We start from the raw sequence: 12335 nt of genomic DNA on the forward strand, positions 1-12335 counted from the left end.
CTACCAGTATAGTTGATCTTTTATCTCAGTGTTGCTTTTCTGCATTAATGCATTGACTTCCTTACTATTCAGTCATTTCCACAAAGAGGGGCAAGCCTGGATATGCAGTATAAACTCACTGTAGCTAAGGCTCACCTGATAGATTTCCTCTTCACTATGAGCGCACAGGTACCTCATCTGCCTCAAGAGCTTTTGCATGCCATATCATGGATGAATTGCAAAACCAAATGAGCAGACAGTATACTGGACTATTAACATAACAAGTAAACAATGAGCCAGGGCTCTAACTCCCCCTGTGCCTCCGCCTCGTCAATATAACACCACTAAATAAAGGATTCTTTCCTCTTCAATTCAGTCAGAAGAAAGACTTGACATACTTTCTCTGTATTTGATATTGCTGTTGGCTTATTATTATCACATGTACCAAGATATCGTGAAAAAGGTATACTGTTCTGACAGAGCAGATCATTACACAGTGCATTGAGATAGAACAAGGTCAACCAATAGCAATGAGGAATAAAGTGTAACAGCTGCACAGAAAGTGCAGGGCAGGGAAACAACAAGGTGCTAAATCATGACAAGGTAGATTGTGAGGTCAAGAGTCCAGTTTATCATTCTAGGGATCTCTTTACAAGTATTATAAACATGGGGCAAAGGCTGCCCGTGACCCTGGAAGTACATGCTTTCAGGCTTCTGTATCTTCTGCTGATAGAAGATGAGGGAAGAGAGAATTCCATAATGAATGGAGTCTCTAATGATGCTGTCTGCTTTACCAAGGCAGAAAAAAGTATAGACAGTATAGATCTGTTTCTGAGATGTGCTGAGCTGTATCCATAACTCCTGAGGGCCATGTAGTGGTTATGAAAGTGGTAATTAGCTTCATTCATACTCAAAATCCCAATGTTGTTCCAGGCTCCTTAATGAGTTAGACCAAGTCCGACACCCATCAAAATGGGTTCCTTAGTATGCTTTACTTTTTAGAGTCTGCATTTTAAAAAGTTGGATATGTTGCCATTGCTTTCTTCCCTTTAGGCAATACCTTGAAATTGAGCGTGACTTGCTTCTAGCCAGACCCTGTGGATTTCCGAGATGGTCATTGACCTAATGTGGGAACTACGGACTTTTCCACATAGGATGTGTCGGACAGGATGGGTGAGTGGCTAGTTTGCGAGAAGGTGCACTCTTTCCATATGTTATATAGTGTTTGTTTGTTCGAGGATCTCGTCGACTGTTTACTCTTTTCCAGAGGTGCTGCCTGGCCTGCTGAGATCCTCCAGCATTTAATATGTGTCACTTTAGATTTTCAGAATCTGCAGATTTTCTCATGTTTGTGATCTGAAAGGAGTTTGTATGTTTTCCCTGAGTTCACATGAGATTCCTTGGTTGCTGTACTTTTCTCCCACATTCCAAAGACATTGGAGTTAGTCAGTTAATTGGTCACACAGGTGTAATTGGATGGCAAGGGCTCATTGTGCTGTATCTCAAAATAAAATAAATATTTAAAAAATAAATACCTGACCAACTACCAGCCTCCATGATAGAAGCCATGTAAAGTACAAAGATGCAATGATTCAGTGCTCCTTGGACACTGAGAGATCGGCAGTGGAAACAGTGCACAGTTTTAATATCTTGGGCACCAGTATTTCAGAGGATCCATCCTGGGCCAAACATATTGTTGGATTCATGAAGAAAACACACCAGTGGTTATACTTCATTTGGAGTTTGAGGAGATTTGGTATGTCACTGAAGAGTCTAGCAAAACTCTCCAGGTGCAAGGTGGAGAGCATTTTGACTAGTTGCATCACTCCTTGGTGTGGAGGCTCCAATATAGAGGACTGAAAGAGGCTGCAGAGGGTCATAGACTCAGCCAGATCCATCATGGACACAACTCTCCCAACCATCAGGGACGTCTTCGAAAGTTAGTGCCTCAAGAAGGTGTATTCATTATTGAGGACCCTCAGCATGTGGGACATGTCCTCTTCTCATTACTACTATTGGGGGAAGACTTTGGCATCCATGCTCAGTGCTTTAGAAATAGCTTCTTCCCCTCCACTATCAGACTTCTGAATGGTCTATGAACCCATGAAGTCTACCTTGCTCTTCCACATTTTGCACTATTTATTGTAACTTATAGTAATTGGTGTGTATTACACTGTACTGATATTGCAAAACAACAAATTTCACAACATTTATCTGTGATAATAAACCTGATTCTGAATATCAGTGTGTCTCTCTCCCAATCAACCAACATCCATACCCCTCTACAGCCATCAGGAAGAAACTACAAGATTGTTGCAGACTCTACAAGCATCAGGCGTGAATAATTTCACTCACCACAACTCTGAACTGACTCCACAACCTCCATAGCCTACAGGCTCACTTTCAAGGACGCTTTACAACTATCAGTATTATTCCTTTTTAAAATTTGCATAATGTGCCTTCTTTTGCAAATTGGTTTTTTGTCAGTTTTTGTGTATAGTTTTTCATAAGTTCTACTGTATTTTTTATTTTCCTGTAATTGCAAGAAAATGAAACTCGAGGTAGTATATGGAAACATTCACATACTTCATTATAAATTTTACTTTGAGATTTATATCAACAATGAATCATTTCTAAGTTTTCAGAACTTCCCAAGGCATTATATACTGTAAGTTCCTGAACAGTGACAGAAGAATAAGAAGACTAATGGTTTGAGGATTGCATTGCATCAGTCAACTTGTTGAAAGAACATATTGTATTGGGTGAAAGCCAAATAATTATTGATCCAACTCCATCATTCTCCATAGAGTTAGGATTCTTGGTCTGACTTTAAGAAATTTGATGTGTGCTGACGTGTGCAGCTCATAAATGGTGTACTATATTGGGGAGCATCTTTTGCACAGTTATACACTCTACGTACATCACCATGCTAACATCAGTGGTTCTACTGAATCTCTACATGACACTCAAACTCACGCAGTCTCCTTAAAGGCAGTGGCAGGAATTGAACCCCAATATTACAACTGGTGCTGTAAAGTGTAATGCTAACCACTATGCAAACATGCCGCCTGAGTGTTCGAAGGAGTCAGCACACCCAGATGCTCTCTTTACTACCCTTCTATCCTCCAGTCCTCTATGTGGTTGTATTTCCAGCAGTCTGCCTCAGAAACCTGGTATCCTGCATACTAGGCTGCTCTTGTCAATAGCTGTGTGCCTGAACTTTTATTCTTTAAGCCAACAGGAGTTCTGAGTTGAAATGCCTCCTGCCTTGAGTGAGAAGCTTAGAATTATTGAATTGCTACAGGAGTCTCTGGTGGCTCCTTATGGTCAACTCCCAGTTGTCCCGTTCCCCTACTCTTTCCCCAGAACTTTGTCTTATATGCCAATACATTCCTTGCTTGAATCATTGATTCTTTTTCCACTATTCTTACAGGCATGAATTTTAAATCAAAATTAGTCTCATAAGTAAAATGATATTTTCTCCCATTTTTGTATGTTTTCTTCCAAGATGTTAAATCAGTGTTACTCCGCTCTTTAACCTATCTATAATTGGGAACAGTGACACTGAAGTGTGCAAGCTATGAACGGATACTACATGATAAGCCTGTGCCAAATTGTTATGAACTGAATGATGTCCTGATGTTCCAGATGATGTTTACCATTCTTAATCATTTATTTATTATTATAGAAACTTGTTTTTCTTCACCTCGAGCTGGTAAAACCTGAGGTGCGGGTATAGCCAAGCGTGCTTATTTTGGACTATTCTAGTGTTGTTTAGCATTGTGGCTTTGTGAAGATTTACATAGATTTTGCTGTGCAGCCCTAATTGGCTAATGCTATTGTATAGTGAATTTAGGATGACACCAGTTGTAGGTGTTACTATCGGAACAATGTATATCCTGTTCATGTTCCAAAGTCTTTCAATTTCCCTTTTTAATTCAGCATATTTCTGGTGTTTTGTGATTATTGATTTCTGTAAGTTATGTTTGTTTGGATTGGCTTAAGTCAGTTGTTTTTGCTTGTTTATCCTGTATTGCTACATTCAGACAATTATTATGGATTGTCCTCTCAGTAATAACAGGTCATCTATTAATATTATTATTATTATTATGTTATAGAGTCATAGAAAGTAAAGCACCGAAACAGGTCCTTTGACTCACCTAGTCTGTGCCAAACCACTTAAGCTACCATATCCCATCGAGTGAACTGGGGCCATAGCCCCCCCCCCCCCAATACTCCACCATCAATGTATCTACCCAAACTTCTTTTAAGCGTAGAAATCGATCTTGCATGCGCCACTTGCGCTGGCAGTTTGTTCCACGCTCTCACGACCCTCTGCTTGTTTGTTCCCTTTTTTTGTATTTGCACAATTTGTGGTCTTTTGAACATTTGTCTTTGTTTTCTCACTGATTCTGTTATGATTTTTTTGTTTTACTGTGAATGACTACAAGACGATGAGTCTCAGGGTGGGGTATGGTGACATATATGTACTTTGATAATAAATTTACTTGAACTTTGAGCTGAAAACAATCAGATTGGAAATCACTGGTTAAATAGTTGGCATATTTTCTCCACCAACCATGGTTGGTGGCAACATTACAATGAGAAACATTACAAACGCTACCATGAATGGTTCATGACAGTGTTCTCCAATGTCACATGCCATAAAGCCAGAGAGCTCTCGAGTCCTCATGAAATACATGGTATCCTTGAGTTTATGATGGGGAAAACCAGGCTTGTCTTGAGTTATAGTTCATTATTTACATCACTTAATCTAAAATGTTTAATCTTCCTGGATATTTTAATCTGGATATTTTTCTTAAGGTGAGGAACTGTAAGAAATAAAGTGAAATAATATTTTGCCTGGATTAAATGAAGGGTCTATATTTTTCATTAATTAACCTTTAATCAAAACACATTATTCTGCCAACAAGACTTAGGTACAAAATTTCACAGTATCCTGGGGTATCTCCTGTTGCAAACTGTACAGAGTAAGGAGCAATCTAATTTAGACCTCTCCAAATTACATTGGTGATAGTTTAAAAAAACTTGAGACAGCTCAAATGACATAGGACCATAACACATAGGAGCAGAATAAGGCCTTTTGGCCCATTGAGTCTGCTACACTATTCCATCATAGCTAATTCATTATCCCTCTCAATCCCATTCTCCTGCCTTCTCCTCATACCATTTGATGCCCTGATTAATCAAGAACCTATCAAACTCTGCTTCAAATATACACAATGATTTGGCCTCCATAGCCGTCGGTGGCAATGAATTCCACAGATTCAGCACCATCTGGCTAAAAGAATTCCTGCTCTTTTCTGTAGTAAATGGATGCCCCTCTGTTCTGAGGCTGTGCCCTCTGGTTCTAGACTCACCCACCATAGGAAACATCCTCTCCAAGTCCACTCAGTCCAGGTCTTTCAATATTCGATGGGTTTCAAAATGATCCCCCTTTTTTTACTCTCTAGCAAGTACAGGCCCAGAGCCATCAAATGCTCTTCATATGTTAACCCTTTCATTCTCATGAACCTCCTCTGGACTCTGTCCAATGCCAGTACATCTTTCTTAGATAGGGGCCCAAAACTGCTCACATGGTACAAAAATGGAAAATTACAAATATCTAGTGTGACATTACAGAATTAATTAAAATGATACAGAGAATTTGAGGAAAGCAACTATTTTCAACATTATAGGGCCTGGTTTTTTCCTTAATTGGCTAACCAACGATCCACTAGTTCTATCTGCCAGCAGTTAGAAAATTTCAAGTTTGGCTGTACATAAGAAAATAATAAAATCTTTAAGCCATCATCACTCTCTTTTAAAAAATGTATTCAACATCATCTGTAAGGAGAATAAAGGGATTTAAAAGGGACATAGTATTTGATGATTGCCGTGTAGTTTGTAGATTGAACCTATACTTTAGATATGGGAAGTGTCAGTAGACAGTAACGCTCAGACAGTTCTCTTTTTCTGTGCTGTTATACCTATAGGAAAGATATCCATAAGATTGAAAGAGCATAGAGAAAATTTATGTTGCCCAGACTCGGGTACCTGAGTTATAGGGAAAAGATGAAGAGATTACAACCTCATTCCCTACAGCACAGAAGAATGAGGGGAGGTTTGATAGAGGTATTCAAAATTATGAGAGGCATCAAGGAGAGGTAAGTGCAAGTAAGTTTTTTCCACTGAGATTGGGTGAGACTAGAACTAGAGGTCATAGGTTAAAGGTGAAAGGTGAAATATTTAAGTGGAACCTGAGTGGTAACTTCTTCACTCAGAGGATGGTGCAGTTGTAGAAGGAGCTGCCAGTGGAGGTAGTGGATGTGGCACCAATTGCAACACTTAAGTGAGGTGTGGATAAATACATGCAATAGGTCAATGGGACTAGGCAGAATAACAGTTCAGCATGGACTAGATGGGCTGAAGGGCCTGTTTCTTTGCTGTAGCACTCTAATTTGATTCTCTAATTGGTTCTCTGTCCCTACCAATGTAAAAGCTGCACCAAACTAACCATATTACGCTTTCATTATTATAAAACTTTAACTGAATTTGATGGAGACAATTGGAAATATAGACTAATGTCAGGTCCAAATAGGATCAGCAGATTTTGTTCAGGTGCATGGCAACTGTTTCAAATGTTATGTTGCATTAATATCATGCTCAATTATTTTGCTGGCAATATCTCCTCTTCTTGAGAGTTTAAGTATGTGTCTTTCTTGCATTAGCTTTACTGAAGTAAACTTTGCCTTACTGTTTTTTTCCAAATATGACATCAGTATTTCAAATTAGCATCTGCAAAATCATGAAGCTGCCAGTCCAGTTACTTTCTTAATCAGAAAACAGAGAAAGGAGAATGGGAACAAGTTAGTTCATTTGAGCATCCACCTAAATATCAACATAATTCTATACAAAGCTGACTTTTCAGTTTTCCTAATGATCTACCTTTTTCCGTGATTCAGTTTGATTCAACAGCCCCTTCATTAAAATTTTCAATGGATATTAAAATGTATTTGTTTAATAAGATTTAGTAACTTTCTCACTTGGTAAAATACAGCTCCAATTTTAAAGTGAACTGTTGTGTCATATTTTCATGCAAGGGGCTTATTAAACTATGTTCCGATATGCCTTTTCTCTCTTGAAGGGAGGGTCAAATGTAGGCTGCATGAGGGGTCAAGGCACATGATATGAATGTCATTAGGCAACAAAAAGGATTTAATCTCTAAAGCCATGTGCTATTTTAACAGTTTGAGAACCCTCTAATAAGGAACATTTATCAAGTTTGTTTGATCGTATTCTTCCTTCTGCTGTATAACCAGTCCAGTTTTATTATAACTTGCATCCTCCTGCTAGGATCATAATATTCTAAATGTGCCTTTCAAAGTTCTGCAGAGCTAGTATCATGGTGAGAGGTCGGGGAGTATTTGCATTGTGTAAGAGACCAAAGCCCCAGAAGATTAAGGTTTTGGATAATTAGAGGAAGAAAGTGAAAATTCTCCCATCAGATGCAATTCATGGATGAAATGTTCCAACGTAAAGCATAAAGCATTCATTTCACTCTACTAGTTTTAACACTAGTCAACTTGCAATAGATAAACAGTAATCTGAACAGCAACTACACTAATCTTTCATTTATATTAAATATTTGGTGACATGTTCTGTGCTGGAATCCACCTTGCAACTCATTTTTTTTGGAGAACTTCCATTCCAGGCTGCCTTTTTTTTCAACCGTGCACATAGTTCGCCACCAACACATCCAGTGGAAACCTCAGCCTTTCCCACGTCTCACAACAACCTTCTTGTTAACCTTCATGCTGCAGCCAGCTGCAAAGTAATCATGCTTATAAATTGCTCAAGTAACTCCCGTCACATAGAGGACAGGATTCCAGATAAATCGTACCAAGAATCATACGAGATCAAATTCAATATGATTTCCTTAGAATGAAGTATCCCAGATAACCAGAGACACATCAAAAGCATATATAAACACATATGGCAGAAATAATTTACAGACAATATTTTTCTTTGGCATACAGCTAAACCTGTTTGCTTGGTAGAATATTTGAAAAAGGCAGTTTTTATATCCATTGATTCTCAGTCATTGGATATTTCTCAATTCCGCTTTAAAAATTAAATATTCATTCTCCAATTTCTTACCCCGAGGGCTCTTTTTGTCACTTTCTGGCTTTAAATGAATGTTGTGACCCCTGTAAACAACAGATTTTTCTTCTAAACACCTGCCCGCACAGATGATCGTAATGAATTGATGAAGCAGAGCGACTCATATCGTGTCATCCTATTTTGAGTTATAGTTCTCGTTAAAAATGTAGCACAGAACAAATTACCTGATAGACTTTTCCACAAAGCAAGTGAGTAAATGGACTGTCATTCCTATTAACTGATAGCAGAGCAGCTCCTAGAAAGGCATTAGTCTTTTTTGGAAAATTAACAAAAAGGTCAGACCAAAGGGACAGACTGTTCGTCAGGTCTCTCCCATTTCAAATGCACTGAATCTCAGTTTTAACACTTAGCCTTTGGTCCACCCACTCCTGACTCTAAAAGCATCATGTTTGGAGAAATAAAGAAAACAGGATATTCTAAAACTGTTGGCAGCTGAATTTAAAAATTCCCCTTCTGCATACATTTTTTATTTGCTCACTTGAAGCTGACTAACGACTGTGCCCTGCAAATAAGACACCGTTGGAAGATTAACAATTAGCAGCTAGCAGTGATAAGCTAAGCACTCCTGATCTGAAGGTTTTTGGAAGTAATAGAGCACTAGCAGAGAGAAAAGAGAGGAAAAAGGCAAGAGGATTTCCGCTAAATCTAATCAATCAGGAATGCATAATAGCTTCCATGCAGAACTGCTGACACTGGGTCACCAGCTTCTGTGACCCCTAAACACAAGACCAGCACTACAAAAAAAGATGAGAGAATCCGAGCTAATTGTCTAGCAGTGCAGTGCTTTCTTCACTCTCACCCAGCAATACAGCTTCAACCACACCCGCACATTTCATGACAATCCAGTGAAACATCTTTCATCTTCTTTATTTTAATTATTTTTCCCTTTTCCCCCCATTTAAACTCCCCCTGTCTTACCAGCAAATGAGCAGCAACAAAGAAAATAATGCAATATCGAAATAACAGCATATCTAAGCCAACATTGTATTTTAAATATAATTCACTGAGCCAATAAAAGAAAAATATAAGCAGCTTATTCAAGCTTGCTGTCATCATTTGATATTTTTTCACTTACTGAAAACGCTCTTGACAGTAGCACCTCGCAGCAGAAGAGAAAGTTGCCAATGCTGCCAGATTATTTCTACTTTGCCACCAGCTGCTCCGCACTGGATGCAGATTAAAGCACTTTTAAACTCCAGAGCCTCACCATGTGACCAGGCAATCATTTGTGATGGGCAGAATAAATTATCAGACGAGCCGTGCACCCCCTAGCCAATGTTTGGGGAAGTGTAGCTTTTCTGAAAAAAAACTCACCAGTGTCTGCCAAACCTCCTAGAACTCAGCCTCCAGACAAAAGCACAGAAGATATAAAAAAAATCTTCTCCTCATCTACACATAATACAAATATATATCTACTTTTGAATATTGCTGGAATGGAAGAGTTTTTGATAGTTGGATGCTGGGTTGGTGTTGGTGGTCTCATTAGTGCTGGTGGAAATGTAATCGTTTGGGGAAGTCTTAAATTTATTTCTTTCTGTGTGTGCTTTTTCTCTTTTTAACCCTCTCTGCTTGGAGAGCAAGCTTGAAGCCAGTTTCTAAAGCAGGGCAACAAAACACAACAGTACACATTAACAAATCAATACAAACAAAGGTCTTCGAGTCTCTGCATAAAACATGAGGCTCTTTATCCTAATTGAGCTCTGATCCTGCCACCTCATTCAGTACGCACTATCTGCCGTCTCAGCTGACAAGTGTGGCATGATTATGTATATATACACACAAATATATATACATGCCAAAAATATGGAAATGATATCTATTTTTCTACAATTAGTCTATATTCCTGCACAGCTCTCGCATTCATTTACTCAAAATACTCAAGTGATGTTTATTTGAATTGTCTTAAAATTTGGCATTCTTTTAGACGTCCTAGTTCGGTAGATCTTTGACCAATTTCCCTTACAAAGTTTAGTCAATAAGTAACACTGGCCAAAGAATTACAAGAAAAGTAACCCATTAGTTTTGCTCTATTTTAAAAGAGGTTCAGAAAAGCAGGGTTAACTCTGAATTATGTTAAAATTACTGACAGATTCCTTCATTTTTATCCATTCTTCCATGCTCGGCTCCTTCTGTGCTATTTTCTTCAAAACAGTTTTTTTTTCGCTGCAACTTTACTGGAGTTTTGCCTTAGCACTCCATGCAAGCTTCCCAAACAATTCAACAATCTGTAGTAAGGATGAAAGTAATCAATAGTCATGGCTTTACTTGACGGATGAAATTAATATATCCGTGGAAGCTGTAAGTTTTTCTGGCCTTTGTGATTATGCCTGCTATTAGAACTTTTGTCAGTAATGTTATTAGTAATGTTTTACAGGGCATCTGAAATAGCCCGAGAGCTGAGTTCTTTTCTCTCCTAATGGTGGTGAGTCCAGATCTGACAAATGAATAGCCCTTTTGCCAAGAAATCATTTGCTTGGCCTAGGGTTTTTAATCTTCGGAATGAAACAGCCAATTTGCAAATTTAATCATTCACTAAGCAATTCAATCTAGGCAGTAATAGCAGAAAACACTCAAGAAAATCGTATTTCACGCAAAAGTGATTACACTTCTAAAAACATGCTTGAAGTTTGGCAGCATTTTGTGTACTTAATGTGCTGATCATTAAAGAAATTCTCCAGCCTAAATTACTAACAGGAGAACTATTAAAACTTAAACAAGTAATTGATGCTGAGAATGATGGTACTTTAATGCTACTGCCAGACCTTAGAATAATAAGAGCCTATTTCACATCATTTGCTCTCTTTACACATGTTTGTGTTGAGGCAGTTGGTTCCACACTTTTACTGTTATTCCCTATCCTAATTGCGTTGCTTACAAAAAACCCCACAAAGTACGCATTACGAATAAAATAAGGGTTTTCCTTTATGGTTCAATGAAAAGTATGCAATGAATAGCTAAATGAGCCATGCATGATAAGGAAGAGGCAGGCAGATTGACCATTATGTGCTAACTTACTCAGACTTGCAGAGGAAAGTTGGTTTCATCATCTCTGAAGGAAGGATGAGGAACCTGTCTCTTTTTGTTGGATCCTTATTGGCCTTCTCCACATTCCTCTTTTCCTCCTGTGGAGAGTGATCCTTGCTGCTAAATAAGTCGAGAGTTTACCCAAATGACTGTCCTAGAACTTTACAGTGATGCTGAGATGCATCCTAGGATGTGGTGGGACACGTCATCACTGACTTTATCTGGGGAATCACCAGGTGTTTCTGGTCCTCCAATATCAGACACTGTTGCCCAGGTGACCCGACCAGGGTTGATCCAGCTTGTGTCCCAGCAGCGTTGGCCCATGGGTCACACCTCTTGATCCATAGCCATTTGGAGGCTCTCTCTGTAGCCTCTGTGGCAGTGCAGACAGCTTTTTTCTTTGCAACCCCTGTAATGCCAAGGAGAGAGTGGGTTCTGCACAGATAAACCTCCACAGACCTACATTGTGCCCTCCACCCCAGTCCCTGGCACTGCACTAGCAGCTCCTTGGATTTAGCTTTCATACACTTGAATGCCTCCTCAATCCAGTCTTCCCAAGGAACTGTCAGTTCTACAATGACCACCTGCTTTGAGCTTTCTAAAAGAGTGGTCATGTCAGGCCTCAGTGATGATGATGCAAGAAAGTCAGGGAGCTTCAATTGCTTGCCAAGATCGACTTCCACTTGCCAGTTAGGTGCTGTGGCGATCAAGCCTGCTGATGATCTGGCCTGAGAAAACTTTAAGCACAAGAGACTGCTGGAAATCTTGAGCAACACACACAAAATGCATGAGACTCAACAAGAGATGCCGCAGCAATGGAAGGGGATAAACAGTTGGTGTATCGGACCGAGATCCTTCATCAGGACCAGAAGGAAGGAAGCACCCAAAACACCAGCTGTTTATTCCCATCACTAGATTCTGCCTGATTTACTGAGCCTCACTGAAAGGCTATTGGACCATGATAGGCATCGCATTTTAGTCAAAGCAACACAGACAAAATGCTGGAGGAACACAGCAGATCAGGTAGCAACAATAAAAATGAATAAACAGTCAATGTTTCAGGCTGAGCCCTTTCTTCAGGACTGAAACGGAAGGGGATTAGATGCCAGAAAAAAATATCCACATAGGTCATTGGATGGTGATTCAGA

The 12335-nt window shown here is 39.2% G+C and overlaps 1 protein-coding gene across 1 annotated transcript in view; it reads right to left on the reverse strand.

Moving 5' to 3' along the window:
• The window catches only part of LOC132404955 (ciliary neurotrophic factor receptor subunit alpha-like), a 318762-nt gene extending 309437 nt beyond the window's left edge, over window positions 1-9325 (reverse strand). Inside the window, exon 1 of the mRNA XM_059989574.1 lies at window positions 9239-9325. The gene's annotated coding sequence lies outside the window, so the exon portion shown is untranslated. The remainder of the gene's footprint in view (window positions 1-9238) is intronic.
• Between the last annotated feature and the right edge of the window lie 3010 nt (window positions 9326-12335).

This window comes from Hypanus sabinus, chromosome 14 (genome assembly GCF_030144855.1).
Source record: "Hypanus sabinus isolate sHypSab1 chromosome 14, sHypSab1.hap1, whole genome shotgun sequence".
Classification (NCBI taxonomy): domain Eukaryota; kingdom Metazoa; phylum Chordata; class Chondrichthyes; order Myliobatiformes; family Dasyatidae; genus Hypanus; species Hypanus sabinus.